We start from the raw sequence: 25,551 nt of genomic DNA, 5'->3' as shown, positions 1-25,551 counted from the left end.
ATTTAAAAAGAAGAAAACGTCAATCTTTCTCACATCCTGGCGGGGTGAATAGGTTATCTCGGGATGGATGAATAAGAATATACAAATAATTGACACAGCCTATAAATCAGTCTTTGTATCAAATAGACATCCCTATAGATCAACATGCCGAAAACCATTAACGGTGAAATTTCATGGTAATATTCACCTGGCCTCTTTATCAACATGGCAAAAAAGAAAATCAAACATATATCCTGATTTGAACCCATATTTTTTCCATAATGGGATTTAGCAGCTGATTCTATACAGACAGGAGACAAAATCAATATCATTCTCAGAAATCTAACACCTTTGTTTCATAAGTACTTTTAATAGAATACGACGGCAACCTGGAAATACAGTTACTCTACTTGGTTCTCTTTCAATATTTTCAGCACAGTATCAAGTTACAATATCTAACTTTCACCAAAGGACTTATTGATTGAGTTCCATGTTCTTGATGATAATGGCAGATTGTCATCTTTAATGAGGTTTAATAAGCACAAACATGTAATAAAATACATTTTCATCAAATGCAAATCTTACCCCAAACAAAAAAAAAACAATACAAATGACAAAAAAATAACAAATCCCCAAATGAATTAAAAAAATACCTGTGGTAGTCATTCAATTTCCATATATATATACCAGTATATTTTTTTAATCTGTAAAACACATAACTACACTGTAATTTTCTATATTGCTTTCTTTTGTGTACTGTTTTTAAATAAATATATCAAAATTGGATAATCATTTAATATAAAAGTAGCCATGACAAAGAACAACAAGAGGTCAGGTGCCCTATTCTGTTATTTTAAGAACAATTGATTTTTACACATGGTACTTCCATCAAACAAATAATGATCTGACGCCTTTGTCCTTTTATTCATAGAAATACCAAACCAATGGAGACTCATCAAAGCTTTGATTACAATCAGAGCACTAATGAGTCTCCATAAGAGTATTGAGGCACTGTAAAGAGTGGGATAGCATATCAATTTGGTGATTTGCACAGGGGTATATTCAATATAATTGGTCTTAATGAGAAGGGATAATAGTTTTGACACTTTGGGAGATACTGCTGTTAAGGTTCCCGCAAGAATGTATTAAGTACAATCAATAAGGGAAATGACCTTCTTGTACATGTAGCTACCCAGCATTATAATACAATTGTATCTATCACCGCATAATAATCTAAAATAACTTTTCAGAATCAACAGACTTTTATGGCATAAATTTTTTGTATGATGTAGAACTTTGAGGCAGGTTTTAGTTTGTTGTAATTTAAATATTATTCTTATTTCCAACATGTAGCAAAAAACAACTGATTCACTGATTTACCCACTATACTAATGAAGAATTGTCTCCATTAAAGCAGGGCAAATTTTGCTAAAGTGCTGGTGTTTGAACAATATGGTGCAAGTTTGCTCTCAAAATGATTTCAAGTGGAAGGCTGATTTTTGCTGTAACTGATTCCTTTTTTTCAGTAGTGTACTTAAGCTGCTGCCAAAAGTAAAGACTTGGCAAAAATGGCAATATCAAAATGGGGGAAAAAATTAACCATCAAATTTAGTTTGATATGTTTGTAAATGTGAAATTATACCCGATAAGGTGGGTGTTTCATAAAGCTGTTCGTAAGTTAAGAGCGACTTTAAGAACGACTGGTAATCCTTTCTTACGCGCTAAATTATCACCAACATATAATGGTGAACGTCATCTATCACAAGAAAGAATCACCAGTCGTTCTTAAAGTCGCTCTTAACTTACGAACAGCTTTATGAAACGGACCCCTGTATTATATTGACTTGAATAAAGGGGAAAAAAGATTTAAATGAAAAATAATTTGACCTATCAGAATATAATCTATCTCACTGATCAAGTATTTATACACAAGCATGTGAAATGTTCAAGATATATAAATTCAGAATAAGAAAAATAGAAACTAAATTTGAATATTGAAATAGCTGTCATGGAAACAGAGCAAAGATGTAAAAAGCATGTTGTCCCATGTATCATTTAATGTTAGAGCCAGTAATACATTAAACTCTCCACAATTACAGCCAAATAGCATTTCTAATGGGCTAGTAATCTAATGATATGCCGCCAGATATACCAGAAATGTGTCTGCTTGCTCAACCAAGCTCAGATGACCTTGACAGTCATATATACCATTATATACCATGCAGCTAAATGCATAAATGGCTTGTTATTGTACATGTACCAATTAGAATTGTGTTTGTGTTTTGGTTAGATGATAGTGGCTGCAAGAAGGGTGCTTATTACAGACCTGGTGGGTGTTTCATAAAGCTGTTCGTATGTTAAGAACGACTTTAAGAACGACTGGTGAACCTTTTTCATGTTGTAAATGGTATACACCAAAATGTTCACTGGGCGATGGTTTAGTGCGTAAGAAATGATCACCAGTCGTTCTTAAAGTCATTCTTGACTTACAAACAGCTTTTATATGAAACAACCCCTGAAATCCCTTTTAGTTATGAATGGCAGAAAAAAAGGTATATCATACAGGACTAAATGATCTAACATTCACAGAATTGAATGATGAAGGAGTCATACCATGATGAAACCCTTTTGCAAGTCTCATATATTTCTTGTCTTGGCCAGGGGATGGGAGACGGGGGGGGGGGGGGGGGAGGTTGTTGGCAAAGAGCTTTCTCCCACTGATGTACAAATATGAACCCCCATTAGGCACCCATGCTCTTGGTTTTGTAAATAAGATGTACATGTAAAGTGATTTCATATCTGTAGTAGATTACAAGTCCAAATAATAACATGGGATGCTGTCAGAACAGGTCTTGTGGAAGATGTGTAAAACACATGTTTCAAAGTGTATATAACATGATGAGAGGAAGGGAAGACAGGGATGGAGAAGGTCACTTATGTAGGATAAATAAATAATAAAGAGAGAAGGGGGTGGAAGGGAGAAATGGATAGAGAGAGGAGAGGGAGAGGAGAAAGGCAATGAAACAGGAGATGATAAAGAGTGAGGGGAAAGACAAGAGATTTAAAGAGAGAGTGTAAGAGAGAATAAAAGGGAGACAGAGAGAAGAGAACAAGAATGAGATACAGAAAGAGAGGAAGAGAGAGAGAGTGTGTGCAAAAAGTTGGTAAACCATGAATGGAGAGAAAGTGGAAATAAGAACATTAAAAAGCCATAAATATGGATAGATAGATAGATAGATAGACAGACAGACAGACAGAAAGACAGACAGATAGATAGATAGATAGACAGACAGAAAAACGTACAATCTTGATCAAAGTAAAAGAGACAAGATGTCATCAAACAAGAGAGTTTTTCAAATATAATGTATGAATAAAAGAAATATTTAAGATTTGAAATGAATTAGATGGTTTAATATGAAGCAAGAATAAAGCATAACAAAGTAAGGCAATATGACACAGAAAAAAGGGTAAGGCGAGAAAGAGAGTTAGGGAGATCATTACAATAATCAAATACACATCCCTCTGGGATAGACAATGCATAATCACCATTTAACTATGAATAATATATAATCTAGCAAAGAACCGACAAGGTTTCGTCCGACGGTGTAAGGATACCTCCTTCCTCCAGCGAGCATACCGTCAAATCTTAAAAGAAAGCGCCAGAGGAAATACTAACCTGCGTAGTCCCTACTCATTAATACTCAAATAAAGCCTGATACAAGCATGGTTCTTCCTTACAAACAACCTCGAAACACAGTTGAGGCTACAGCAGAGATCATTTTACACTAACTCACATCATCAATTCATGAACATGATACTGTAACAACAGCATAACGGCAACAGCTAAAAACACAATTTTATAATTAATGATACCAGCACAACTGAGAAATTGTTGACCCCAAAGTTCTGTGTTAATCGTTTGAAGTAGGAAAGCTGCTGGACAGTATGCTTTGATGTATATTTACACACTATACTACTGTCTTCATCATGCCTCTGAATGACAATCATTTTATATATGAAGAACCAATAAAAGTATTACCATATTCAAAAGAATAATTTCAGCAGAAAAAAAACTTGATTGATTGCATCCAATGCATCCCAAATGATTGCATAAAAAAATGATTACATCACAGACTAAAATAATACCTGCAAACTTAATAATTAATAGCAAATCATATGATTGTCAAGGAATTAAAAAAACTATTGTTCATAGAAACAAGCTGTGAAATAATCCATAAGAGATGTAAACTATAACATATGGTGAATTACAAAGTTTTGCTGAAGGCATGCTTTAGACAGTACAAGAGTAAACCTTTGGTTTTTAATTAATGAAGAAACAACAATGCAGTATCAGCTTGTGTTTGTGCATCTGTGTCACACTCACAAGTCATTTGTCCCCCAGAAAGCTTTGATCCAATCCTATTCATAAGGTCAGAGGTGATGTTGCTTAAACAAATGAATTTAACACTTATTCTGAAGTTGGGTTTAATTTAAACTCTGGTCTAAAATTGTGGTTTAACTATGGATAACCTACTGTGACATAAAGCTAAAAAAAACCAACAACAGAAGTTCAATTTATCAGCCCGCTTGATTCCCAAATCATTCTTAACTTCCTGACAAGGATAAATAAGATAGTTGTCTTCACCATTAAAGAGTAAAAGCACAGTCAACAGAAGTAGCATACAACGTAAACAAATTTTTGACATGTTTGGCTTCCCATAATTTTAGCAGTGTAAGACGATAGTTAAACCCGAGATCTCGGCACTGTAACGTAGAGCTTAGTGATTGATTATAAGGCTCATTCGTATGAAGGATTATACACAATAATTAATTCAGTCGGTCATAGTAGACATAGGATGAGTGAGTAGTATGACAGTGCAGTTCTAAATCAGTAATTATGCCACTGTACAGATAATAGAAACGCATGATGAGCTTGACAATGAAATGCCGCCACTATCTGATTAAACAAAATAATTGATTTCCCCAGGGATATACGAGGTCAATTCATATTCAATCCACAGAAAATTAGTGAAATTCAAACTGACCAAGGGAAAAGCAATCCGTCCTTTAACAAGATTGAAATTGGCCCAAATGCATGACTTCACGCCCATGGCATGTAGATAAATGAAAGATCATCATGAGAGTTTGGATTAAGAGGTAGGATGAAGGGAGAGCTTGGATCATCAAGCACAGATTTATTGTGAAAGCATGACCCAAGAAAATCATCAGTAATTGCATACCTTTAAAAAAATCCATGTGTAAATTTGATGTCATTTTACAGCACAAAGAATCAAACTTCCACACTAAAGAAGGTTGCATTGTTTGTTCTTTGATAACCAAATCTAATTATTTTCAAAATAATTGCATTAAAAAAAATAAAATATGATTGACAATGAAACTGTCAATCGGAGTGCTGGTTATGCAACAAAACTTTATAACTTACATATGTCTAATTAATAAACTTATGAAAGTTTATAAATAAAAAGACCCTTATCTTCGTAATGAATTGCAAATAATTTGACCTCAAGTATTTAAGCGTAGTACTCTAAAATAGATAATGGATGGAACCCATGAACTCAACAGCCACAATACACTTGGATTGGAAATGATTGCATTATGCAGAATGCATAAGCCAGGGAATGATTTTGTAATCATCAACACCATCTGAATAAACTCAAAGAAAAAACATTCTTATGTGTATTCAAGTGAAACATCATAAATAAAGTTAACTTTACTTTGTTAAGGAATTGATTGAAGAATCCCTTGAATCCTAGAATTGAGAAAGAACAACTTTGAATACATTTCATAATGATCGCATTATAAAATGGGAAGATGATTACACCAAAAATTGAAATCAGAGAGCTGAATGCAGCAGACATTGCTGGGTAGATTTATCAAGTGATCACATTCTCGGTGCTTTGTCATGGAGAATTGGAGGAAGTTGCACAAGAAGTGATATCTATCTAATAATATGAAGCAATTCCCAAATACACATATACAAGATGATTGCAGAAAATGCCATCCAGATGATGGCACCCTGAGAAATAAAATCATGACAGCTCAAATTAGGTCTTCTGAAAATCACACATCACAAGCACAATTATCCCATTCAGAGCTTGCAAATAAATTAATTGCAGAAATGACTTGCAATGATCCATATTCCATGATTTTGAAGTCTTCATTAAGAAAACAGAGAAAATACCAAGAGGAGAATCTTCCATCCTGTTTACTAAAAGATATGTTGTGAGGAGCAACTAACAACAGAAAAAAAATGATGTTACACACAAAATATGGACAGCAAACACGGATAATGCATAAGCCAAAATATATTCCTATTCATCCATGATATTTGTTCGATCGGGTATCCCAGACAATCAATGAATTGATTTTGGTTCACAGGAACACAATCATCACTAATCTCCAAGGTAAAAAAAAGTGTTTTCCAGTGTGATCAAAAGAAATTATTAATCCAGCACTTCGTGATTTAATTAGGCAATCCAATGACTATTCCACTTTCAATTTACCAGTGATCCATTAAGCTGTCTGCATTCCGATTTGGCACTGGATCCTTGTAAACAATATCTCCCCTGCTACCCAGGGTAAACATTGCAAGTAAACGTCAAAGACGAGGAAAAAGGTGAGGGTTTTACATCGTACAGGCTTATATCACACCATCACACTCTAGCCAGCCGCTCAATCAGACTTGCTTTGGGACGACAGCGGATCAAAATAACACATGCAATGGTAATCAACGGATGATATTCAGGTCCACGTGTGTTCAGGTCCCCTACACCTGTCACATATAAATCCAATGAGTGCATGTAGCCATACCATATACTATTAAGCCCTTGAACTCCAACACAGAAAAGCACACGTGGGACTGGCCTGGGAAGATAGCAAAACATGTGGACGTTTCATAGAGGCATGCTTACTCAAAAGTGGTGATTTTTCCACTGAGATGGTTATTAAATCTGCTGGTGTGTATACTTACTTCATTAAGATCTGCACGCAAATGGGTTGCTTCGCTGACAGTAGACAATTAGTTGTCAAGAGACTATTCATATAAAAATATTTATATTCTTGTCATAGAGGCTCGTATAAGACATTCAAGATTATACTATTATATCTATGATGTTGGTTCTAATATTTTTGCCCTTAGTTCTTCATTCATATTGATATGTTTTCAAAACAATGTATAGGATTTTAAAAAAGAATATTTTTATGCATTAAAATTGTAAGACAAAAAAAAAGCTTGAGATCAACAACATATATGAAGAGTCCCATGGCTAGATAACTTTTTGAAATAATATATAAAAAATGCTGATATTTGAATAAACAAAATATTTGTATTTTAACACATCAGTCACAGTAAATATTTATATATTTGTGTCTAACTATTCTGAGAATACAATTTCTTCTTTAAAAAATTTGGAATTTTATGGTTTTCATATGTAATGGCTTCATCTGAAAAAATCAAAGACTACAATTATATATCGTTTTTACTGACATGGGCTCAAGAATAATGATACAAGAAATCAATGAGACTTTTATTTTTTTCATGGTGGCAAGTTTTCAGAAACCATCACATATCAGTGTACTCTCAAAAGGTTCAATTCACATTCCAAACAAGCACAAAACCAGCTTTAAATCCATATGTTGCCCAAGGCTCTCCTCGATTTGAGCTGGTAAGATGGGAGTGAAAGGGTTAAACTTGACTGTAGTGGACCGCCTTGACAGTGACTGATGCGGAAAAGTGTTGAATGATTAACATTAGGCATGGGCTGTTTAACCCTCCTGCTACCAGTGGGATCTCAGCACCTGGGGTGGTGTAGAATAGGGAGGGGTATGGGGTGGGATGGGGTAAGGGGATTGGTGTAAGTGCAAGTGCAGGTCCCAGCACCCTAGGATTGGGAAAGGTTACAAATTAATGGGTCTTAAATGAGTGGTATGCAACAAAGCTGATTAACAGGTAGATGGATGGAGAAGAGAAGGGGTAGCATCATTAGATCAAGGAATTAGGTTGAGAGAGAGAGGGGGAGACATGCATTAGTAGAGAGGGACATAGGAAGATAGAGAGGGAATGAAAGAGGAATAGAAAGAGATTAAAAAAAAAATTTTTTTTTTTTAAAGAAGTATAAAGTATAATTAAACAAAAGAGGGGTGGGGCAGAGTAGGGTGAAAGTAAACAGCAGAAAATAATGTGTGGAATACACAAAGAAAAATGGAGAGAGAGAAAAAAAAGTTAGTGAAAGTTAAAGGAACAATGCCTGAGAGGGAGGGGGCTGACAATGAAAAACAACCAAACAAAGATGAAGTGCAAAAACGGCAATGACATTTAAGTAGGAGAGTGTAATACCCCTTTCATAAACCCAATAAAACATATCCTCCAATTAGCCGCCTAAGAGTAATGCGGATAATTCAATAAAAATTGCGTTCACAAACTCCATAAAATATTTTTACGAGCGCCCGTCCTGAAAAAGGCGGATAATCGTCATGACAACTGGACACGCCCCCTCCAATGCGGTTGTGTTGGAAAAGGGTGACCTTGTGACCTCACCATGGCAATTATCCGCATTATTTGGAAATACGTTCATAAACTCAAAATCTTGTCCCGATGCCTCTATTATGCGGATAATAGCAGCATCAGAATAATGCGGATAACTCTTGTCCTCCTCTGATTTTACGACCAAATTATGCTGCTATTAGCCGCATAATTGTGTTTTATTGGGTTTATGAAAGGGGTAGAAGAGGAATAAGGGTTGAAACACATTAATTCAAGCATTTGTTTTTATTGAGAGAGACATTATAATGGGAAGAAAATGAGAAAAATGACATAAAATGATAAATAAATAATATATTCAGCCTCAAAACACCATGACCTATGTTGATCACAATAGATTATTATTAAAAAGCAAATAGTTTTGTATCTATGTCAGGGTATTTATTAGGTATACTGGAGCATCATCCTGAAATATCAATAGCATCTCACATGACACACAAAATGAGGTTTCATCATTGATATTCGAAGCATCAGTGTCAGGCTTGCTCCAATATGAAAAACTTTAATTAGTGTCTCGATTAGAGGCATTATCCTCACAGTATTCAATGTCACGCCATAATTAATTACCACACCCTTCTCGCCATTGTGACATCGTTGCATCGATCACCTGACACATTTTACTTTTATGCTATTCATATGTCATTGTGTGCAGGGTTATATTCACAGAATCCAATTGATTTGAACTGTTCTCAATATACAACATGGCGTAAGACTTACTACCAGTCCCTCTCATCTTTACAATTTTTCCTTTTTATTCATTAGGCCCCTCCAGTGAAGAAAAAAATGAACATAGATTTCAGGATGCTTCTTTTTTCACTTCTATTTCACTTACCCCCCCCCCCCCTGAGAGAGAGGGTAAGGGGGCATGTGCCCCAAGTGCAATTTTGGGGGTGTAAAAAAAAGTGAGGGGGCGGGAACCTCTAGGTTTAATCCCACAGACAACAAAGAATTTATAGGCATCAAAAGTTGGAAAAGGCAAAATTTGTATGCTAAGATTAGGAGTTACAATGGCTGGAAGAGGAGCACTTCCCCTGGTAATATTTGTCCAAGATACGCCAATAACCGAGAGGCAGATACCTGGTAAAAATGTAGTACAGGGGTGCAGATGAGCACTTATGGGTCTCCCAATACAGTTTTCATGTATACTTTGAAATGATATACCCAAAATCTGGGTTAGGGAGAAACTGATGAGGTAATGAGATATACATTAGCTTATTAGTGTCTGCTCTTCATATTACTTCTCATTAATTGGATCATATGGGGGTATGGAGGGAGAGAAGAGGCCGTCATAACAGATTCTCAACAAGGGCAGGTCATGGCGGTCGGGCAATAAAGGGAAGGAGGAATACAACCTTGCCAGCATTGACCTTATGATATTAATGTTCTGAAGCTATATTTGTCCCCCAAGAGAGGAACCATGGTTATACAGGCAGGGTAATACAGATCAGCAGGTTGATGATGTAATGAGTATGATTACCTTCTTCAGGCTTCTCTAGAAGCAACCCCCCCCCCCCTCCACATTTCTACCCAGTCTCCCAAGTCTCATTATCCTGTTAAAGGACAACTCCACCCCAAAAAAACGTGGATTTGAATAAAAAGAGAAAAATCCAATCAGCACAACACTGAAAATGTCATCAAAATCGGATGTAATATAAGAAAGTTTATATGACATTTTTAAGCTTTCCTTAATTAAAAAAAATTGTTATATTCACATCCTGGTCAGTATGCAAATGAGGGAACTGATGACATCACTCACTCACTCACTATTTCTTTTGTATTTTATATATGAAATATTCTAATTTTCTCCTCATTGTCCTGTGAAACAAAGTTTTATTTTGCCATTGTTTCACATTTTATGTAATCTGTAAAAACTGAAATTTTGTGAAAAAGAAGCGAAACTTTAAAATGTCCTAACTTTCTAAATTTACATCTGATTTTGATGCAATTTTCAGCATTATGCTCGTCTGATTTTTCTCTATTGATTCAGATCAACATTTTTCTGAGGTGGACTTGACCTTTAAATCAATAGCAACATTAATCCCTTTCCCCTCACTTTCTCTCGATCTATTATCTACTTTTCATAAGGTAACTCCTCTCTTTGGGAATCAGTCAAACATTCTTAAATATTTCACTTGCTTCTTAATTTTCTGTTTCTCTCCTACACATATATTTCATTAAGTCCATTCTTAATTTTTTTTCACATTTCCTTTATATTCTAATGTTATATTGGCCAAATTTCTTCATTTTGAACCACATGGGTAATTTTGAATATTCATATCATATTCTAAAATGAATTTTCTGGGACATTTTTTAAGATAATGTATATCTGCTGCACCCTAACAATTGGAAATATTTTCCTTGTTTTCTAAGCTTTATATATATCTCTCTCTCCCCTATTCTTTGTTTATCTCTCCCATTTCTCTTTTGCAATATTTAGAAAATCAATTTCTTTTTTCACATTTTCCTTCTTTTCATGGAATCTTGTGACAAATTCCCAATTTTAAGTCACACAACTAGAAAACGTCAGTGCTAAACTCTCCACTTCTTTCAAAATGAATGAATATCAGATCCACACCACAAGCTTTTTTACATGTAGCAATCTCCTCTCTCAGGGTTCCCAGCTTTTCAAAAAAAACAAAATTCCCTGATTTTTCCCTGATGAAGTTTAAAAATTCCCTGATAATTATTAAAACCCATTCCCAGTTTTGCATGTTTTCTAAATTATTTTCAGTATAAAAGCAATAATGTGAAACTAACTAGTACCACCATAACCAGTCATTTAATGGGTGTTGTTTTGATATGTAACAAAATATAATATATAGTCTGACTGACTACCATGTTTTCGACTTCTGGGCCGATCAAAATTCCCTAATTTTCCCTCATTTGAGGTATATTTCCCGATTTGAGGTATTTTTTTTATCAAAGTCCCTGATTTTTCCCTCACTGGAAAAAAGTAAAACAATTTTCCTTAATTTCCCTGATGGGCTGAGAACCTTGTCTCTACATTAGCTGAGCATATGTATATCAATCAACTAGCATGAAATCAGCTGAATCTGATGTACTTGAAATAAATGATGAAAACACATTCCAACAAGACTGTTAACGCAATAATCAGTATCCACCCCAGCATACGGTATTACAATAAATGGCTAATTTAAGACTTGGATACACCACAGAATTATTCCACACACCATATGGTGTCCTTGCAAAGTAAAGTCAATTCAGCCCCTCTTCCTTTTTTTTTCTTTGGATTGATTAAATATATTCATATTGTCATGACTTTTCAAAATAGATATAAATGTTAAAAAGGTGCCATAATTCTGTAAGTAAACATTAACAGAAGATCGGCCACCCCCCCCCCCAAAAAAAAAAAAGGATCCTCACATACATTATCTGCCCTTAGAATTATTGCAAATAAAGCAAAAAAATATATTAAAACATCACTAAAAACAAAGACATCACTTGAGCAAATAAAATAACTGGTGTGAATAGTGACTGTAAGCTCGCCAGATATTCAAACATTATCTTAATCATGTGTTTTTATTGACCAGTCAAATCATTTTCAATCATATTCATCCTAGAATTTTACCAACATGTTCCTTTCAAATGTTCTGCTTCTATAAAACTTCAACAGAATAACTACGGTTACCCTTCCCTTTAATTACTTTTGACACTCTACTTAGGTGTTGACACTCCCTTCCATTCAGGATAAGAATATCATATACAGATGGATGAAACATAATGGATGGTACCCCGTTAAACTAAGCCCTCCAGATGACTGGCCAAATAAACACAAAAGATCAGGTGTAAGTGTATGCATCCTGCTTACATATTTTGCTATGATCATATATACCTACTAAGGTCAGATACATATATTAAATTTTTACTTTATTTGGAACTGTTAACAAAGTTACAAAATAATTCAATATTACTAGGATTCAAGTTATAGGTTTTCTTTCATGGAAAGAAAGTGAATAGGATATTTTTTGTATATACATAAAAAAATCTGCCCGATATCATGCAATTCAAAGAATAATTATTGAACTTGAAGATTTTCCCATATGAATCACCCAGTCTCTAGCTAACTGTGGAAGATGATGGTCCATGTAAAGCATGCAGGGGATGATAAACGGCATGGTTGTCAAGTTCTTGAGACATGTGATATAAAGGTGGACAATCTTCAAGTGTGACTTGGACATGAGCAGTGACTTCATTGACCTGCTCCAGAGAATATCACTCTTCCCATCTGATCTCTATACCATCCAGCGGGGCCGTTTTTATAAAGTTGTTCCTAAGTTAAGAGTGACTTTTAGAACGACTGGTGAACCTTTCTTGTAGTAAATGATATTCACCATTAAATGCTCATTATTCAGCTCGTAAGAAAGGTTCACCGGTCGTTCTCCAAGTCGCTCGTAACTTACAAACAGCTTTATGAAACACCCACCTAGTGCCTGCTTCATACAAATTTGTATAATAGCAAATTTGCAATAACAGTTACAAGCTACTGATAGCATTCACTGTCATCGGCTTATTGTAAATTTGTTATAGAAATTAGGTGGTTGTTTTCAAAATAAGTCTGTATGAAACGGGACCCGGAATAAGGTATTCAAAAGTTGTGTATAAGCTACAGGGCATTGCCAGAATAACTCTATGATGTGGGAGGGGGGTGGGTTACTTCATTACATTTTGCAATATTTTCTCCCATTTTCAAGGAACAAGCTAAAAGGGAAGCCCTGACAGCAAATTGGTTTCGATAAAAGAAGACATTTTAAAGAAAAGAATTAATGAATTTTTCTGACATCACATGTGAGCAACTGCCCCAAAATGACCATGAATATAAATCCCATAACTTTTAACTGTCTTGTGTTTCATGATGACTAGAAATATTTCTTCAAAAGAAGCGTGTATGAAATGATGGGTCCGATCATATTTGGATGCATATCTCAATGCATTTTTGTTGTTATGAGAACTCACATAACATGGGGGGGGGGCTTCTTGCATGTGACATCACAAAACTAAAACTTTAAAAACTTCATCTTGTTATTCTTTGACCAATGCTCACCAAACTATCTTCAGCTTTAGTGTTTTTCTTACATCAGGGTGAACAGTCGATGTAAGTATCACTTGATGAGCTCCCTGTTTTAAGGCACCTTAACAAAAGTCTCTGCAGGAATCCCACTCAGCATCTCTTTAAGTAGCTTTACTCATTTGGAGGTATGCTGAAACTGGAGGATAAGTGCAGAAAAGATACCAAGCAGGATTCCTGCTGAAAGAAGATTCTCAGAGACTGTTGTCAGGCTCTCTAAGCAAATCCCTTTCAGAAGGCAAACTGACAGATTTCATACTTACCATTATGATCTCTTCTCTCATGTTCCTTGGGGCTTGTTGTTTTGTTTGAAGCCTTGAAAGATCACGGTGGAAAACCCCACTTGGCATTGACAGCGACGTACTAGCCGCCGTCGCTGTGGCAGTCAACACGGACGAAAGCCCCATGACTGGCACCTTCTTCAGTAGTCAAGATAGAGTCCTCATAAATAAGGAAGGCCACTATGTCTTCGTTACTCCAGAGATTTAAACTCAAAGGTTTATACAATTTCTGAACCCATTGACATATTCCTCCTTCAACTGTGTGCCATAGAATGCGCTTCCAATAATTCAGCATATGATACCAATAATTCAATAGATTATTCCAATATGCCCCACCAGACGTTTGACTGTTTCAAATCGCTTCCAGCAGAAGTGAACCTTTACTCCAGGAACTTACACCAATCTCTATTACTCCAATGAGTAAATCCAGAAGCACAAGATTTCATCTCCAGATACCAAAGTTTCCAATAGATAAGTGCTCAAAACTGTATGAAGTGTCACCCAGAGAGGATCTAAGTTATTTCTTGAAGAAAATGTTGCATAACTCATGTCTTAAGTTTATGGAAATGAAGGATTTCTCACTTTTGCCAAATTATACCCAAGTTTGGAATGTTTCCATCACAAGATTGGGTTATCCATCTCCAGCAACAGCAGCCCAAAGAACTAATGAGAGGGGTATCCCATAGCATTTGACATCAATCCCTCAGAATCATGTCCCTTTCCTGGGCATTTCAAGAGGTCACTGCACATCGCCAGGAAACCCTGAGTGTTTAATTCAATCTTTCATGGCCCACTCAGTTCAGCAGTTGAAGAACAGTCCTGATGAAGTTTGCAGCAAAACATCAAATGCCACAACAAGCTTATAAGTTCCCACAAGTATTCACGGATAATTTTTCCAGTCTGACCGTACCTATATGCAGCAACGTACTAATAGGATAATAGATTTGAGGTTTTCAAATGGTTCACCAGATTGGATATTCCTTACTTAAGAAATCGAGTTTGGCTATGATGGTTATGACTTACCATCACGCCCACAGAATCACATTAACAAACTCCAAGATAAACATTCTTACTCAAAAAGTGATTGCTTTCTGACTTAAAGCCCCTTTCACAATTGGTGGTGCGACTTCTTACAACCGTTAAGATTGCGTGCAACATATATTGTGACCAACTGAAAGTAAACGATCGCACGAGCAATTGTGAAAGCCCCTTAATATAAATCATAAAGTTTGAATCCAGAGGGAGAAGATGATTTGAAACTCATCAGGAACAATGATGGTCTTTTATCAACAGACTACATGAAGATAATCCTAAAGATTTGCAGACATTCCTTTACTTGATATGCGCTTTGCAGAACAATATGATGTAAATGAAGCCATTTGGTTTTACCTTCTGAAAAAAAAAAAATTCTTTCATTTTACTGTTTTTAATGCAGAGCGTTTCGATACCTTTTAGAATGAATAGAATTATGGTCCATGACATGAATTTTTCAAGCATGATTGGACACAACTCTGAAGCTCTTCTGTAAAAATATAACAGATATTTCTCTTTCACAAACCATTGTGGATATAACAAAGAAAAATTGTGTGATCTATTCAGACCGTTAACACCACACAAAGGCCCTTTGATTAGTACTATTTTTATTGTAAAAAGTCCCTTTTTAAAGATGGCTCTAGCTTTAAAATGTTGATATTTCTTCATAGTCACACTGTTAACCATTTTGAAATTATCAATATACTTGCTGCCATATTTGTTAGTACTAAATACAAGCAAAGAGAACAAGGACATCTATGATATCATGAAGTATGGTTATTTACTTACGATGTCTAGTTTAAACCTAAATGGCACCATGTAGATCCACTAAACGTATCACATTGTCTTTCAAAACATTATGATTCTATGGTTTGCTTATCATTATAATGCATTCATTTTTCAAAAAAATTGTTTTTTCTCCAATATAAAAAGAAGCATTAAATTGATAAGCAAAGGAGGTAAGATGAAAATGCAATGCACTCATTCGTTGGCAAAGGAATCAAGGTCTAATGCTTTACAACAACCATCTTGGTCCAAAATATGTATTTTGCCCAAAACTTTTTTTTAACAAATCTAAACTGAGGAAAATTACAGATATTTTATGTTGATATCTGGTGAAAGAGGCAGATTTTTAGAAGACGGTCCTTCAAAAAATGTTCTTCATCCAAACAGCTTCTGCTTGGACCCACTGAAAGAAGTATCCCATATAAAAAAAATACTCAGCCTGGTCCAATCGTAAATCAGAGATAAACAGATGTCAAAGGACACATTGTGAAGGTAAATCTATAAAAGATCTGCTGGAATCCAATGTTTCCATATTCTTCAAATATCTTCATCAATGCATAAATCCAATAAACAACAATACTATGAGTCAACTCTTCAAAGGAGACTGTTCTCAACAGAAGAAGAATACTATGGCACTTGGGAGAAGAAATAACGAATATTTGGAGTTCTTTATTCAGAGGCATAAAGGAATAACGGAGGAACTCAACCAAGAACCCCATGAGGCACAACTGTAGAAATCAAAGATACATGTATAATGATGAGCTGAAGTACTGAATTGGGTGAGTATCATATCTTTATTGCATCAATTAGTTAAACAAAATACCAAAGCTATCATTTGAACTAGTGATAGTATGCTACTAGATGTACTTACATCACCTGCCATTATACCTTTCACATTCCATTTCCCATCTTTACGACATCTTACTTCGGGAAGCGTTTATTTGTCAGCTGTGCGTGAGATGGATCTCAATATTTCATGACGGTATGAAAATATTTGATGACCCACCGTATCTCTATGTCTGGGACTGAGATAAGTCTGGAAGATAGCCATTAGTCATGACCAGAACCATTAATGACAATTTTATCAGATTGTACTTCTGCATCTGGCATAGTTCAACTTGACTGGTAGTGAACCCAATCTATAGTCATTCACCTGTCACACAACAGCATCACTAGTCTCCCATCTTGGGCAATGTCTTGGCTTGGCGTGCCAGGGAAACAGTCGAGTCGCATTGCAATGGTGACTTCAAGTAAGCAAATATGATAGGTATTACTAACTAATTTTAATCCTGTTATAAATGGTGTCTATGTCATCATTGAATCGGCCTACAAAAGGAGTAGTATGGAGTCTTTAAATTGGGCTGCAAAAATAAAAAGTTATAGAAATCATCCATACAAAATTCAAAAATTTTTAAAATTGGCCATATCAAAACAAAAACTAATATCCAAATGTGTTCTTTCATAAAAAACAAATAACTAGTCCATTTCATTTTTCTTTTTTGAAGCTGATTTGAAGATTGATCTACAGTCATCAATTTTACAAAGTCCCAAGGGGTCAAAGTAGAAATATAAATGTGGAATGTCTCTATAACCTCAAAACTATTTCAGAATCTCACACTTTTTCTTAGATACTGTAATATCATGATATAAAATTTTTGATTAAATCTCCCATTTTTTAATTCCTTGAACTTTACCTTTCAATATATTTATCTCAACATTGTTTCTCTCCGCTGATATACCCTTGGGACAGTTTCTTATAATAGCGAAGAATTATCATTAGCAGGTATCAGCAAAGAAGATAATACATATACCTGCATTTATTTTGAAAACTATTTTGTGTAATATTTTTCAATGATAGCATTAACCTATTGCATACTGCTACCAGCAGGCCCCTGCATAGAGCCTATGTATACTCATGGCGCAGACCATAGTATATATACAGACACGTTCATTGAGTTTGTGATCTACTGCACTGCCGACTCCATCTTGCTCTAGCATGTAATAGGCATCTCTTGCACTGCTGGTTCTCTTGCTGGAGTGTACAATAGGCAACAATTGCTCAGGTGACATGTGCTAGCATGCTATAGCTGATTCCTACGAATGTCATGTGACACGCATTCATCCAATCAGCTGTTAAGGACCTATGTATGTGTTGTATGAATAAATATAGACTACTAGAATAACATAATCAATCACTTACCTGAAATAAGAAGTAGTAACATCAACCAGGCGAAGCAAATATGGAATAAAGACAGAAATAAAGAGAATGAATTTAATGACAGTATAAAAATGAGAAACATTTATATTTCACAAGGGGAAACTGTTTACGATGACACTCTGATTTAAGGGAAACAGACATTGTTTGACAAATATATAGACAATTATTATATTCCTTTTTTTGCTTGATGGGATTAGATAAGATTTGTAATTGATAAATAACAAAGCTAAGAAAAATATCAACAACTAGGGAAAATGTAAAGAATACCAGCCAAAACACATTATCTTTACTTCATGAATACATTCAGGGTAAATAAAGGTGAATAATAAATTGATGTTAATTCATTGTAAGATGAAATGTGACCTGCCAGCCCAAAATCAACAATAAGTTGACCCGAATTAATATTGAGATATTTATTGAGCTTCAAAATTCATTTCTTAAGCTTTTAAATGATATATACTATGTTACAATCAATCAAAAATAACCATTACACGTACTAGATTGAATGCAGAGGAAATTCAGCATTGAGCTTAAAAAATAAGGAGAAAACAAGGTCTGAAGTTTTGGGGTTCACTCAAGCATGAGATGTGCATCCTGTGTATTCTCAGTGAAACTTCCAAGCAGTCCGAAAAAAGTAGTGTCCAAGAAACTCTCGTATCTTTTCTTTTATTCAACTTCAAAACTTCATATTTTTTACAGTATGAAGAAGAATTGCTCTTTCAGATAAGCTATTTTTTAATTTTTGGTTTTTGGAGACTAAATTACTATTTTGGCTATTGACATAAAACCTTACTTGGCGACTTATTGGTGGTTTTGGGGTGGTAGGTCACATATTTTGTTCTTAGTTCCATGACATGTCCTTCGATATTCTCATGACAATGTATACAGACATTTCTTATGCAGTATCTCCATCACATTCTGAAGCCAGTCATTCCACTGCAGCTTAAAAAGTTAGGAACTGGCTTTACTTCACCAACAGAGGGCACTATGCATATTTCACTTGTAGCATAATTGAGCTGCTCCTCTAGACAGCAACCCTTAATGCATGATACAATGTTACCATATCAGCACTGATTGAAACCTACAGTCAAAATACATATAGAAATTCACTAAATGTCAATCACTGTATTAAAACGGGAACCGTTTTAAGGTCAGCATATTGCCATCTCTCCCTTGAAAAATACCTGATGACACTGGAATCTTAATATGTTTTTTTTATCTGACAAAAATCTTACTAAGATATGAACATAGGCTCAAATAAAAAACACAGAAACAGTATTTTTAAGAGTGTATAAATTTGAGCAAAGGTTGTCTTTATATCATCTTGAGTTTCATCCTTTATTAATTCCTGTAAATTATTTTATTCCATGCTAAATGCTAATAACATTCCTTTTTTCTTTTATCCAACCAAAATCCCTCTCAAAATGTTTTTGTTTCTTTGCCAATCTGCTATATGTCTTATTTTCACCCATACAGTATCACAACTCCCTATTCCTTTCTCACTCACCCCCTCTATTTCTAATCACCATGCTAATCATTTATTTCTCCATTCTTGTCTCCTCCATCATTCACTCATAATTTTTCTTCTCCTCTTTTTCTTTTATAATCTAAATCACTAAATTTCCATCTTTTTCATTCTTTCTCACTCTCTCCCATCATCTCTGTCTGTCTCATTTTTTCCTTCTCAATCTCCATTCTTTATCATCTTTCTTCACCCTCTCTTCCATTCTCCATCTCCAAGTTGTCCTCCATATTCGGGTCCTTTTCCTTTCCTTGTAATATGTCTTAGCCTGATCTTATCAGCAGATTCGCCGTTGCTGACCAATCCTGAATAATCCTTAAAATAGAAAACCTCTGTCCGTACAATATGTTACTCCTATCACCACCGCAGCATCACTCATCATTAAACAATATCCCCTGCATCACTTTGTTTATTACCATGACAACAACCTTCTTTGCCTTATCCTTGGTCATTTCTTCTGATCTTAAGATTTTCTGCAGGGAGATTCTTGTATCAACATTTATCTTTAGAGTATAGGCATGCAATACTAGGTACAGCAGAAGACGTGCAGGGGTAGAAGTATGCATGCACTATTTTTCCATGTTCAGTAAAGAGAAATAAATGTGCAACATTGCAATTGTACACAGGTCATTTCTGACTATCATTCACTTTTGGAGGCTGAAAAAAAAAGAATTTCACACTTTGATATAAAAACTAAATCAATCTCATTTTTAAAAATAACAAAAATTAGATATTTACAGAGAAACCACTGTGATAAAAAAGATTGATTTAAAAACTTTAATGGTTCATGTGAATGTTTCACCATGACACCTCTTGGCTCTATTTATCTAGTTACAAAGAGAGACAAGAACAGGTGGCAATTCTGAAGATAGGGGCATGTTCACCCAATGATTCATTTCTGTTGGTTCATACCTCCTCTAATTAAGTTTGATATAATTCATTTTGAAGTTAAAAATGCTAAATTTAGATCAATCACTTAGGCCTTTCTCTAATTCTTTCACTAAACTTTACTTCCTCACATACAATATAACATAAATCATTTTGCTTTGTCCTATCAAAACAGATCTAGGGCAGTGATCTTTGGCAGTGCTCTTTCCCTCCCCACCTCATAACATAAAATCGCCGCTTCTGATGTTGAGCATGTTAAATCTTTCTCAACATGACAGTGAATGTCATTAGCTGAAAGACCTCAATCTCATTACTCGATATCAAATCTCTCGGACATGTTGGATAGTAAATGGCTTCTACAGGATTCCATACATGAAATCACCCGTTATTGAAATAAATGATTAATGAAATCATTTGCCACAATATATTTTCATTCATGTCCAAAGCAGGAACAACATAATCATCATCATGCTCACCTGTTACTACAATTGAACCTAATGGAAATTTGCTGTCAGATAATACATAAATTATTGCCCATAATTTCATCAGTCGCATGTTATGAATGTTTTGCACAGGGATGTCTAACTATTTGTAGTGTCATCATAGGTGAAATGCATATTTCATAACAGTAATATTTGAATGTTTGCATCTGTAATACAATTATTGGGTCACTGTCTTAAAAATATTCATTTCCAATTGTTAATTTTTAAAAATGCAATCAAGATTAAGTGAAGAATATACATGTATACTTCTAGTAAAGTACAGGGACAAATAACGAAATAAATATGTGACCTTCTACCCCAAAACCACCAATAAGTCGCCAGGTAAGGTTCTCTGTAAATAGCCAGAATAGTAATTTAGTCTAAAAAACCAAACAAAATTAACTTATCTAAAAGAGCAATTCTTTTTCTTCAAACTGTGAAAATCTGAAGTCATGAAGTTAAATAAAAGAAAAGATACAAGAGTTTATTGGACACTAATTTTTCGGACTGCTTGGAAGTTTCACTGATATTACACAGTATGCACATCTCATGCTTGAGTGAACCCCCAAATTAAAAATTCAAACCATGTTTTTTCCTAATTTTTTAAAGCTCTTGCTGAATTTTCTCTGCATTCAATCAAGTACTTGTAATGGTTATTGTTGGTAAATTTTAACACATTATATATCATTTTAAAGCTTAGGAAATGAATTTTCAAGCTCACTAAAAACCAAAATGTTCATTTTGGTTGACTTGTTGTTGGTTTTGGGGTGGCAGGTCACATATAGTGGGTGAATGAGAATAGGGGGAGTCAGTACAGCTAAACGCCCTTTCAAAGGCTGGGCTCCTGAAGCCATATCATACTTCTTTTTCAAGTAATAGTAAGAGAGAAAAGGGGGAGAGCTTAATAGATGATAATGAAAATAATTTGCAACCATCCTTCAAAACAAACTGAATAACTGAATGAGAAAAGTGTACACAGTCTACTTCTTCCTGCTCTGTTATTACCTGAATGGAATCACAACACATTTTTTAGTTGATCTACAGATCTATAAATACTCCATCTTCTTTTCATAACAGCCTCAATTTGGGAGGGGGTGTCAAAAGGAAACAAATCTGTATCCCCTTCATATATAGAAGATTTTAGCCCCAAATTTCTCATCAATCAAAGATCAGGGAATCATTTCTCAAAGATATTTAAGTACTAGTTAGTACTATTATAAAGTTTACAGCAGCCAATCAAAATCAAGATTTCTATCGTAGTAATTACCAGAAAGGCCAGGTTAACATGATCATAAGTTCCTCATGAAACCAGCCCCAGAAAACTTCAGCGATGACTCTTGGTGAAACTATCTTCTTTCTTCCTCTAAAAAAACAACTTCTTTGCACCTGAAGAAAGGAAGACAGCTTTAAGCTTGTTTTTCATGGTCCTCGTCCTTAATTTTTATAAAAACAGCCAAGTTTGGCATTGTTTGTATTATCATATATATATATCAAAGATAAAAATATTGAAGGACAATCAGGAATGGAAATATCAGCATCATTCAGCATGTCATATGGAAATATGATTACCAATGAAAATGAAAGGGAGGGGTGAACAAAGCATCGATACCCCAGGGAAATCAGTTCCTCAAATATTTGCAGCAAAGAACTAGACAGAAAATTGATCCAAATTCAAGATCCATTGGTGTTTCATGGAATTTATTCCAAGGATTGGTGTTCAGAAAAGAAATTAAAATGAGTATTAAAGCTGATCTATATGTTTGGTAAATCCCCAACAGTGCATGTTACTCTTCCAATGCTTTAGATTATATGAACATGTTGTATGCTCTCATATAAAATAAAATGTGTCGTGTCTTAGATGAATTTAGTGATTTTACACAATCAATTTTGACCAGGAGTACGTCCGATGTAAATAAAATATCTGCATCTGAGGGTTTTTATGGCAAACCACTTCTCATGCATGAAATTAGTTAATCTTTATCTGATGATTTCTAATATTAAATTACTTAATTTGTAAGGTAGGTAATCAAAGGGCCATTTTCAAACAAAGGGCCATTTTCAAATGAAAACTAAAACCTCATCAACACAGGGCACTAGATACAAATTTTGATGATTGAAATAAATCAGTGTCCACTGCATCTTTGTATGAATTGACAGTTTAGATGATAATTACATAATACCTCTTAACGCGCGAAGCGAGTTAATGAGAGGTTATCTCAGGTCAGACTAGCTGGACAACAACATATCCCGCCAGCGGTACGTAACAGGTGTTTTACAAGGAAGGGGCCTGGTCAGGCGAATTCCTTTGCCCTGGCGGAGATATGTTGCGATGCCAAATATGGTATTTTGTCGGACTTCACGAGGAGGCATGGCCAAAAAATGTTGCGTTGCGAATTTTGGTATTTTTCGGACATTACAAGGAGGCGTGGCTAAAAATGCTACGTCGCTTTAGCTGACGTGGTAATTTCGGGAGGGGGCAAAAGCCAATTTCTAACAAGTTAGCATTCTTCTTCGTGGAGTCGATTGGAAAGCATCTTTCATCTCAATTCACCTGTCTTGTGCAACATACTTCCTGTATTTTTGTTATCCGTTCGTTGAAGTCTTTAGTTTGATCCTTCTAATTGTCATTCTAACCCATTCATATATCTTAAAGAACGCTTCGCAGTTGAGAATTTCTTTTTTCTGGGAACATACGTGTATATTTGTGTTTATATCCGTTTGTTGGACTTTTGAGCTGTTAGGAGTCACAGTTTGCTCTAAGGACTTTTCAATTTCGCCACCCCTGCATTATCCAATCATGCCCAAGGTTAAGCCAGGCAAAAAGTTAAGTCAGAGGAAGTCTACTCGTCGTTCGGTCCGAGATGCCGCCAGCCAGCCTTCTCCTGTCGACCTCGAGACAGACGTCGGCCAAGTTTTTAGTTCTATGCAGAGCCCAGCTGCTGGAAGTTCGGCGTCGACAACCAACGGTGAGTTCGGGACAATGGGGGGCTCCTGGCCTCTTGTGACTTCTCCACAAGATCCGGTCATTCCCCAAATTCAATCTCAAGCTCCCCCTTCTATCCCTCCTGCCCCTGTAGATATGATAATTTAATAGTCATGATAATTTTACACCAGCCCCCAACCCTCCTTTTCCTACGCAGCCAGGTATGCTTAGCTGCGTGTGTGATGATTTGGGCGGGAAGGTGCCTTCCAGTGTTAAGGAGAAGATTTGGAAAGGTGAATTTGTAGAGTTAGGTGGATTACTAAAAAGGGAAAGCTTAAGTGAGGAAAGTTCCCAGTTGCAGGCCTTCAGCCTTTGTGCCACCGGGTCCGCTTTAATGCTTTGCCCCCAAAGCAAGGCTCCGGTGATCGCCAGCATAGAACAGTGGACATCTGCGTTCCTTATTTACGCGTCTACATACTTGGAGCGACACTGTATGCGTGCGCGCGAGCTCCTCAAGTATATGGATATCGTTCGCTCTATTGTGCGTTTTGGGGGTTTCAATTGGCGGGCCTATGACATTCAATTTCGGTTACGTCAGGCCTGTCATCCACATCGTTCCTGGGCTGTCATAGACACCGAGCTATGGCTGACAGTAGCTTCGACGCCCGGTCGAGCAGCGTTTTCGTCTTTTGGGGGTAACCAGCCCTTTCGGCCATACGACCGGTCGTTTCGGCGGGGTAGTTTCCCATCCTCAGGATATGCCAATAGACAAGGGGCAATTCGGGCCCCTGGCGCCGCGCCTGCCCCCTTCCACTGCATCTTTGTATGAATTGACAGTTTAGATGATAATTACATAAGATTCACAATATTGACCCTTTTTGCAAAGCTATAAACAGGCTTTATCAATTCACATTTATCAAGTGAAATGTTATTTTAAAAATCCATGATAAAGTATACTTTATCTGTATAATCCAATGCATATTCTAACACTTCAATACAAATATAGCATAAATTCATTGGATTAATGTGTATGCAGCGCTTTGTACCCGAAAGGAAAAGGCTCTATATCAAATGACTATTGGATTGGATTGGAAAGGTCTAAAGCTCTAAACGGATTTTCAGAATTTCTATTAGCTTTAGGTAATTTCTTTATCCAACTTGATTAATTTTCAGAATCAAATGATGGCAAATATAAGAAACAAATCAGTTTATTTTTCAAAAGCTTTAGTAAAATGATATGAAGTGTTTTTCTTATTATTGAACATGTGAACTTATTTAGTATATCACTGGGTATCCTTTTTCTCACTCCATTAGCGGCCGACAGGAGGCATTTTTATAAGCCAATTTAGTAGCTTTCATCATCCTTGCATTCAGCATGAGTTGCTTAGCAACATAATATTCTTCACTTCAATTTACCAAAGTGAGAGAGTACCTTGGTTTGTTTCTATGGTGCTTTTAAAGCCTAAATAATATCAATTCATTTTCATTCTCCTGTGTCATATGAAATCTACTGAGTGAAATATGTAATATTGGTATTTACTGTGAAAGCATATAATTACGGTATTTTGAAGTTCATAACAAAACCATTTACCTAGTGTCTCTGTTATAATTCATTTATACATGTAATTATTTCAAAAATTGTATTTGTACCTTTACTTTACATTACTATTTCAAAGTAGTTCTATTATTATATTATTGGCGGAATTGTTAAAATAATATTTAATATATGCAATTAGATATTGGATATTAAGCAAGCAGTGTATATATATATCATATTAATCAGTATGATTGGAT

The sequence above is a fragment of the Lytechinus pictus genome, chromosome 1, assembly GCF_037042905.1.
Source record: "Lytechinus pictus isolate F3 Inbred chromosome 1, Lp3.0, whole genome shotgun sequence".
In the NCBI taxonomy this organism is placed as follows: domain Eukaryota; kingdom Metazoa; phylum Echinodermata; class Echinoidea; order Temnopleuroida; family Toxopneustidae; genus Lytechinus; species Lytechinus pictus.
The sequence above is the reverse complement of the archived record's forward strand: the minus strand, read 5'-3'. Positions refer to the sequence as shown.